The sequence below is a fragment of the Hesperophylax consimilis genome, chromosome 22, assembly GCF_061612785.1.
Source record: "Hesperophylax consimilis isolate HC1 chromosome 22, BYU_Hcon_1.0, whole genome shotgun sequence".
Lineage (NCBI taxonomy): Eukaryota > Metazoa > Arthropoda > Insecta > Trichoptera > Limnephilidae > Hesperophylax > Hesperophylax consimilis.
Window position 1 is genome coordinate 23,742,655 of NC_142857.1, and position 8,813 is coordinate 23,751,467.

Consider the following 8,813-nt stretch of genomic DNA (forward strand, 5'->3'; position numbering starts at 1 on the left):
AACAAGGGTTCTACACACACATAAGCCTTATGCAGTGTTCTTCTACCAGCACGTGGAGGAGAGGATCCTATACAAGGACCTGGAAGGAGACGCTCCGGAATTTGAGGAACTGAGAAGTATGTAGTCTCTAGAACAAGAGTTCACACACACACATAAGCCTGATGCAGTCATTCATACGACTGGAGATGAACTCCTTCCACCAGCACGTGGAGCAGAGAATCCTGCCCAAAGACTTGAGAAGAGACGCTCTAGGTTTGGAGGAATTGAGAAGTATGTAAAATCTAGAATATTGATTTCAACGTGGGTGATATCGCACGCCAAGGGAGATGAGTGGCTGAAATGGGGTTCAGGGAATTAAAAAAACTTTTAATAGTTTGTCAAAAAACTTTACATTACCGGGTAACAGATAATTGCAAAATGTTAAAAATACACTTACTTCCATCGTTATAAGCTAAAAATGTGGCTTGTGCAATGATGGAGAACTCAACTGGTAGAGGATCGAACCCGTTGGTAACCGTTTGGTAGTGATATTTCAAAACATGTAATTTTCGCTTAAAATATTCTTTAAGCCTGCGCTGCTTTTTCTGCGTATGCTTTGGTACTTTTTAATGGTTTCCGCATATGCTGTCACACTTTTTTTAATGGAAAAAGAAATAACTTAAACGGAAAGTTTAAGAAAAAAAATACTTGGATAGTGGGTGGTGAGCCAGAAAAGGTTGGGAACCTCTGCCCTATAACAAGGGTTCCTACGTGCTCAGGCAGGACCGTGAGCCTGATGCGGCCCTTTATGTATTAGTATAATTTAAATTCTGCAAGAGTTAATCATGATTTTATATGTCGTTTTGTTTACTTTCCAGAATTAACCTTTGCAAAACTCCAGGCTAACAGAGATTACTTCTTGCGTGAAGAGAAACTGCGGGTAGCCGAGTCCAGAAGGCCCGGCAAAGCCAAAAACGCTGGAGATGTGTTCGGGGTCGAGGGATCCTTCAAAAAACTGGACATTGATTGACGAATCCTAAAACTTAAATTTTAAAAAATTGCCTACGACGCACTGTGTTTCGTTTCATACAGCTAGACGGAAAAAAGTCACTTTTGAATTCTTGAAAAATGACGTCATGGGGGTATTAACAGGTAGTTAGTGTGACAAATGATTTTGTAATTGGGGTAATTAATGCACGGGTTGACTCATACCAGAGCCCCAAAGTTAGGTAAATTAATTAATGAATTATCAGTTGCTTTTATTCGCATCTTGTCGCGCGAGCTGTAAGGTTGTTTATGTGCTTAAAATAATGTGTTTTGGTTCTAAAAAAAATGAAAACTACTTTGGAAGGTATGCAGTATATTATAATTGTAAAATTTTAATATAAAACATTACAGTTTTTTTTTAAAATAATGTTTAACTTGTGTATTTTTTGTGATTTAAAAATATTCAATTTCTAACTTCTCGAGAATTTTTTTCGGATAAAGTATCAATAAGGTTCCGTGATTTTTTTTTTGTAGATTGAACAATTAATTTTCTATTCAAATCAGTTTCGATATTTTTGCTCATTAATGCTCACCGATCATAATTTGTCATTTCACAGGCACCACATACCAGATTTCCAGGCAGAAATTGTTCGAGACGTGGAGAAGTTTACCCAAGAAAGAAAGGTTTCAGGGAATATATAATCATATTTTAAGTAAATTTGAACGTCAAAATCTCAGTGCAAGCAGTGAAAAAAATTTGAAAGCCAAGTACAGTTAATATCTTTGAATATAACCAAAAAGTGGATGGCAGCTTCTCGGATTTGATAAATTTTAAAATTAACATTGAGGATGTAGATTTGAATCTAAAATTTAAAATGTTATTAACTATGGTAGATGGCAAAATTTGCAATGTAATGACTGGAAATAAGTCGACTATGTCGTGTTATATTTGTGGTGCCAAACCCAGTGAAATGAATACTACGGTTATCAATAGAGTTCCACGACAAGAATTTTATTCCTTCGGCTTATCTACATTGCATGCCTGGATAAAAACTTTTGAATGTTTTTTGCATATCGCTTACCGAATACAACTCTGGCAAGTCAGAGGGGATGCAAATAAACTAATTTTAAGTACTAGAAAAAAAGAATTACAGGAACGGTTTAAAAGTGAAATGGTATTAACTGTAGATTAAGATTGATGGGATTAATTGTTTGTGTTGCCAAAACCTGGGTTTGGCAACACAAACACTGGTTTTTTCGAGAGCACGAAAAGAGTTCCGAGATAACGGGTGTAGATGCGGAGCTCATCAAGAGGTTTTGCATAATTTTGAGTACAATAGCTTCTGGGTATAGCATTAACATCGAACATTTTGAACAGTATGTGCATGACACTAAGGAGTTATATCTTAACCTATATGATTGGTATACCATGCCAACAACTGTTCATAAACTATAATACCATTCATTTGATGTGATTAGTTCGTGCATTGTACCTATTGGGCACCTGTCAGAAGAGGTGCGAAATAAAGACTGTAGAAGATTTAGGTGATCGCACACCCGAAAAATCGACCGAACATCAAAACAAACAGAGATATGTTAACCATGCTATTAATTACATCAGATCCAATAATAAATAGTTTTAGAGAGGTTCCAAGAAAAAAATCGAGCTCACTTCCCTCTGAAGTGTTAAATTTACTTGTTCCACCCAATTCCGAGTCAAGGACACAATGTTTGCGATCTGATGACTCCTCTGAACATTATTCTGATGACTCCTCTGAACATTATTCTGATGATTCCTCTGAACATAACTCAGATAGCATCTAGTTTCAATAAGCATTATGTTTAAGCACTTTCTCACAAATCTATTGGTTCTGTACTCTGTCTTAAAAAAATTAAAGATGTTTATGTGCAGTTAATTTCTCTCGCCGCAAATGACTCAGATAGCACTTTATTAGATAAGTAATAAATTTTTGTTTCGTTACTGTTCTTGCAAAACTTTTGATATTATTATTTTATTTTCTGACTGTACTTTCTGCAACTAATGCTTATTTTTATTAAGTTCTGTTGCTAAATATGACTAAAATTGTTTTCCTAGATTAGTAATAATGATTGTTTTGATTATTTTTTGGCTATTTTTTATCATTTATTTATACTTTCGCAATTTTTTCGTGATTTGTATTATATTTTTTGGCTGTGCTATTACATATTTATTATTCTCAAAATAGACAAATTTTTAACTTTTTAAATTTGTTTTCTTTAAAAACCTCAAATACGGTATTAATACTGTTATTAATTATTTAAAAGATTTTTTTCCGATTTTTTTTTTTTTAAGAAAAAAAAATAAATTAAACACTTTTAACCCAAATTTTAGACTAAATACTCCCCGCAAGAGGGTTCCAAACACTTTATAATTATAAAAGAGTTTTTTCCGTCTAGCTTGTATGAAACGGAACACTGTGCGACGCTTTAAAATAATATCCACTGACTTATGTACGCACTAAGAATAAATTTGGTGTTTTACCATCGTGAAAATGAGAAAGCTTGTCACTTTTCTTTATCCTGCACTAGCTGCGTTGGCCAAGCTTTACGCAGCGTTCTTTTTACTGTGCATTAATTTTCCTCTTAATTTGGACGTCAAGTGCAAAACTTCACGAAGACGTATCAATATTCTGCTTTGGGGTTGGAAAAGATGATGGGGTGTTTTTTTTTGCGAAATCTCATGTAGACAGTGAGCTAGCTACCCTTTGTGTAAAGATAAGTGTGTGAGATTTACAAAGCACACCTGGACACTCTTCTTTATACATACATATTATGGAAATGGATAAATTGAAAGTTAGGCCGATATTAGGCCGTCTAGTAGAATTAAGCCAACTAGTCAAAATTAGCCATCTAGTTAGATTAAGCCGTGTAGCCAAATCTAGTAAAATTAAGCCGTCTTGTAAAATTAAGCCATCTAGTCAAAATAAGCTGTCTTGTAAAATTTAGCCATCTACACACATCTTTAAAAAGTTATATAAAGTCATGGAAAGTGATGAAACAAAAACATTATTAACTGAGTTAAGTAGGTTAGGTTAAGTAGGTTAGGTTTCAAGTTAGGTTAGTCAAATTAAGCCATCTAGTTAAATTAAGCCGTCTAAACAAATAAAGCCGCCTAGTCAAATTTAGCCATCTAGTTAAATTAAGCCGTCTAGTTAAATAAAGCCGTGTGGTAAAATTAAGCCGTCTAGACAAATAAAGCCGCCTAGTCAAATTAAGTCGTCTAGTTAAATTTAGACGCCTATTCAAATAAAGCAGTTTAGTTAAATTAAACCGCCTAGTAATATTCAGCCGTATAGTCAAATTAAGCCAGCTAGTCAAAATAAACCATCTGGTAAAATTGAGCCATCTAGTCAAATAAGGCCGTCTAGTTGAATAAAGCAAACTAGTAAAAATCAGCCATTTTCTTTAATTAAGCCGTGTCATCAAATAAAGCTTTTTAGTCAAATTTAGCCGTCTAGTCAAATAAAGCAGTCAAGTAGAATTTAGTAATATAGTAAAATTACTGACTAGATGGAATAATTTGACTACACTGCTAAATTTGATTAGGCGGCTTAATTTGTCTAGACGGCTTAATTTGATTAGAGGGCATTGTAGTATTGTGCAGCTCTCGCAGATAGGTAGCAAGTTATATGAAGAAATAATTTCTAAACTACACTCACATAAATTCTGCCCACATATTTCCCACAAATTTTCTACGTAAGCTTGATTCCCCCATTAATTATTCGAAATCCATGGCCATAATTCCCCACAAAAAATTTAAAATGTGTGCTTCCCCACAAAATATTGAAATCCATGGGGGTAGGGGTGGGGATTGTTACAGAATTTTTGTGAAAAAATTTTCCCCGCAAACAAAAATTCATATGTGATTCCCCACAATAATTTTTACAAATCCTTGGAGGGGGGGGGGGGGGTTACGGAATTCCCTGTCGAAAAATTTCCCACATTTTTCCGTTTTCCGATCATAAAAAATCATCATAAAAAGTACCAGGATTACCCATCTAAAATACCCGTCAAAAATACCTATTAAAAATACCCATCAAAAATACCTATTAAAAATACCCATCAAAAATACCTATTAAAAATACCCATCAAAAATACCCATCAAAAATACTAGTGATGCAACGGAAGTGTCTTAACGGAAACAGATGTCAAAAGTAAATCTTAGCGGAAGCGGAAGCAGTGTTAATACTATGAAGAAAAAGCACAATTATATTTTTTAAGATTTGTTTACATAGTTAAATTTGTATTTTGTACTTTTAGTACTCGAAATTAAACAGTGGTAAATTATATTTTTTAAACATTGTACTAAATTAAACAGTGGTAAATTATATTTTTTAAACAGTGGCAAATTATATTTTTTAAACAGTGTACTAAATTAAACAGTGGTAAATTATATTTTTTAAACAGTGTACTGAATTAAACAGTGGTAAATTATATGTTTTAAACAGTGTACTAAATTAAACAGTGGCAAATTATATTTTTTAAACAGTGTACTAAATTAAACAGTGGTAAATTAGATTTTAGGTGACTCTTTAAAGCTGTAGTCGTGCGACCTTTTCGCGAATAAACTTTTTCACAGAGTTTGCATTTGGCACTTCAGCCATCAATCTCAACCAAATAGTTCCAAACGGGACTTGTTTTTGGTTTCATGATTGCACTAAACACAACATTAATAAGTAGAGTAGAATAACAAAAGATTTACGCGCTAACGCAAAACGTCACGACAGTGTTGCCGAAATACATAAACTATAAACAAACGAACTCGTTGCGACACGTTTGTGTCCCGCCCCCTGTCCAGTCTTCCCCGCGCCCCCCGCCTCCGCGCGCCTCGCTGTATTTTCCGTTTAGAGTTCTGTTATAAAGTTTGCGGAACCAGAAACGGAAACGGAAGTGTAAAACTTGCGGAACTTCTGCAGAAGCGGAAGCGGAAGCAGAGCTCTGTTGCATCACTAAAAAATACCCATCAAAAATACCTATTTAAAATACCCATCAAAAATACCCATAAAAAATACCCATCAAAAATACCTATCAAAAATACCTATCAAAATTACCCATCAAAAATACCCATCAAAAATACACATCAAAAATACCTATTCAAAATACTTATCAAAAATATCTATCAAAAATACCTGGTAAAAGTGCCTATTAAAAATATTTAGTCCCGGTATAAAATACTAGTGAGTATTTTAGAACCAGGTATTTTGGAGATTTGTCACAAGTACAAAGTATCGCATGAAAATACCCGGTACTTTTACTGGGTACCTACGATAAATACGCCTCACGATACAAGACATCACCTAAGTATTGGTTTCCCATAGTGTGAAACCGTTGTATTGGGGAGTTCGCAATGTAATTGCGCTTATGTGTGCTGCAGTGGAATAGTGTATTTTGTCGTGTTGTTATTGTAGGTATTCGTAAGTTTATGAGTTACAGAAGTTCGAGTTAAGTGTTTTTAATAAAAAAGTTAAGTCGTTTATTTTACGCCTGTCTTCCAATGTGTGTATTTTTATTCGGTTAAGAAGTTAATGGGCAACAACACGATTCTTACTAATTATTTTCCGGATGTGCCATTGAAGTTGTACACGGATGCAAGTACAGGGTTTTCCAATAAGAGGTGTTATTTTGAATAGCCCGCTATTTCGGTAGATGTTACTTTTGAAGCTGTCAATTTTTGACATTTGACAAGTAGAAACTACGCCATTAATAAAAATGGAACGATACACGCTTCAACAACGCAATGAAATGATTAAAATTCACTTGAGTGAATCAAATGCAAATCATCTTGAATGATGAGGCCCATTTCCACCTCGGTGGCTTCGTCAACAAGCAAAATTGTCGCATCTGGGGCTCGGAAAACCCAAGAGTTATTGTTGAAAAGCCTCTCTATCCTCAACGTGCGACTGTATGGTGCCGTTTATGGTCCGGCGGAGTCATTGGATCTTACTTTTTTGAAAATGAGGCTGGAGCAACAGTTACGGTGAATGGATTGCGCTATCGAGAGTTGATTAATGATTTTTTATGGCCCGGAATTGGATGGTATTGATCTGGACAAAGTTTACTTTCAAAAAGACGGCGCTACGTGCGACACAAGCAACGAAACCATTGATCTTTTACGATTGAATATCAAAATAACACCTCTTATTGGAAATCCCTGTACTTCAGGACTAGGGGCATGCTTGGTACATGTCTTCAGAGACGGCACAACAAGATCGATCAAGTTCGCATCGCGTGGTTTGACGAGCGCTAAAAAAAAGTACAGTATTTTAGATTTAGAGGCCTTAGCAATCGTTTTTGGGCTGAATAGATTCTTTCAATATTTATTTGACAATATGCCATTGATGAGAATCTTAGGTGAACATAAAACTATTCCGATTCTTGCCGCAAACCGCCTTCAGCGTTATGAATTATCCTCGATGGGTTTTCTTATATTATGTACAATAGAGTATGTGAAATCGAGTAATAATCATGACGATTTTCATTCACGGTTACCGCTAGAAAGTTCGGTTGAAGAGTTCAAAGATGATTTTGGGTCCGAATTTGTGAGTTTCTTTGAGAAATGTATTTAAGGCGAATCTTAATGCCAAATCACTATTTTGATTAATCGAATTGGTGTACATTATGAAAACCAAAAAATATGCTTTAAATAAATTGAAGATTTTCCTATCCTTTTGCTTGAGTAGAATACAAATGAAAAATAAATTTCTCAATAAAAAATATAAATGTAAACTACTAAAAAAAATATTTTAAATAGAAATGTATGAACGCGTAAAGGAAACAACTTTAAAAAATACAGTATTATAGCTAAGATTATCTGTGACAGTTTCACTCGATTAACTTTTTTGCTTTCTTATAAAATTATTTACAAAATAAATAAAAACCAGTTTTGTGCTTGAAATCGAACGTTTCTAGACTCCGTTTGTCAAGCGATTTTAATGCCTATTACCTACCTACTATATAAGGTATACCAAGAATATAGACAATATTGGTTTTGGTTGCAGGGTTGGCCTAAGCGCGTAGATAAAAATAATATTTTTTGGAAGTAGTGGATTAAAAGAAACGAACTTTCAATAGTGAATGATTATCTGGATTTCAATTGAAATGACTCATATATACTCGTAAATACAGGTTGGTAAAATACTTTTAGTAAAAAATAGCAAAAAAATTTTTATTAAGTTATAACAAGTTTTTGTTAAATAATTTTTTTTTTTTTAATTAATGACAAACATTCCCGGGTTACGAATAACCTGACAATATTTGAAAATCTCCTACTGCCACCACAGTAAGCTGAAAATGTTGCTTGTGTTATGATGGAGGACTTAGCCAGCCGAGGAATTGAACACACTACGCCCGAGTGGGACCCAAGCTCGATGTCAACTCGGCCACCGACCGGTCATTATTTTGGCAATATAGAATAGTTGTTCCAAGTGCGTTACAGAAACAAGTGTTGAAGTTATTACATCGTTCACACTTAGGAATAGTGAAAATGAAAAGTTACCTAGGGATTACTTTTGGTGGACTTCTGTGAACAGTAATCTGAAGAAAATTGTTCAAGGATGTATGGACTGTGCTTCGACCAAGCAATCACCACCGAAGAGCCATCTTTCTGTCTGGCCGAACTCTGGGAAAGTTTGGAGTTGCTTGCATATTGATTATTGTGGCCCTATTGGAGGACAAATGTTCCTCGTTATTTGCGATACTTTTTCGAAATTGATTGTTTGTATCGAAGTCCAAAAAGCAGATTCATTAAATACTATTTATGAATCAAGAAAATTGTTCGCTAATTTCGGAAACCCTGAAATTATAGTTTC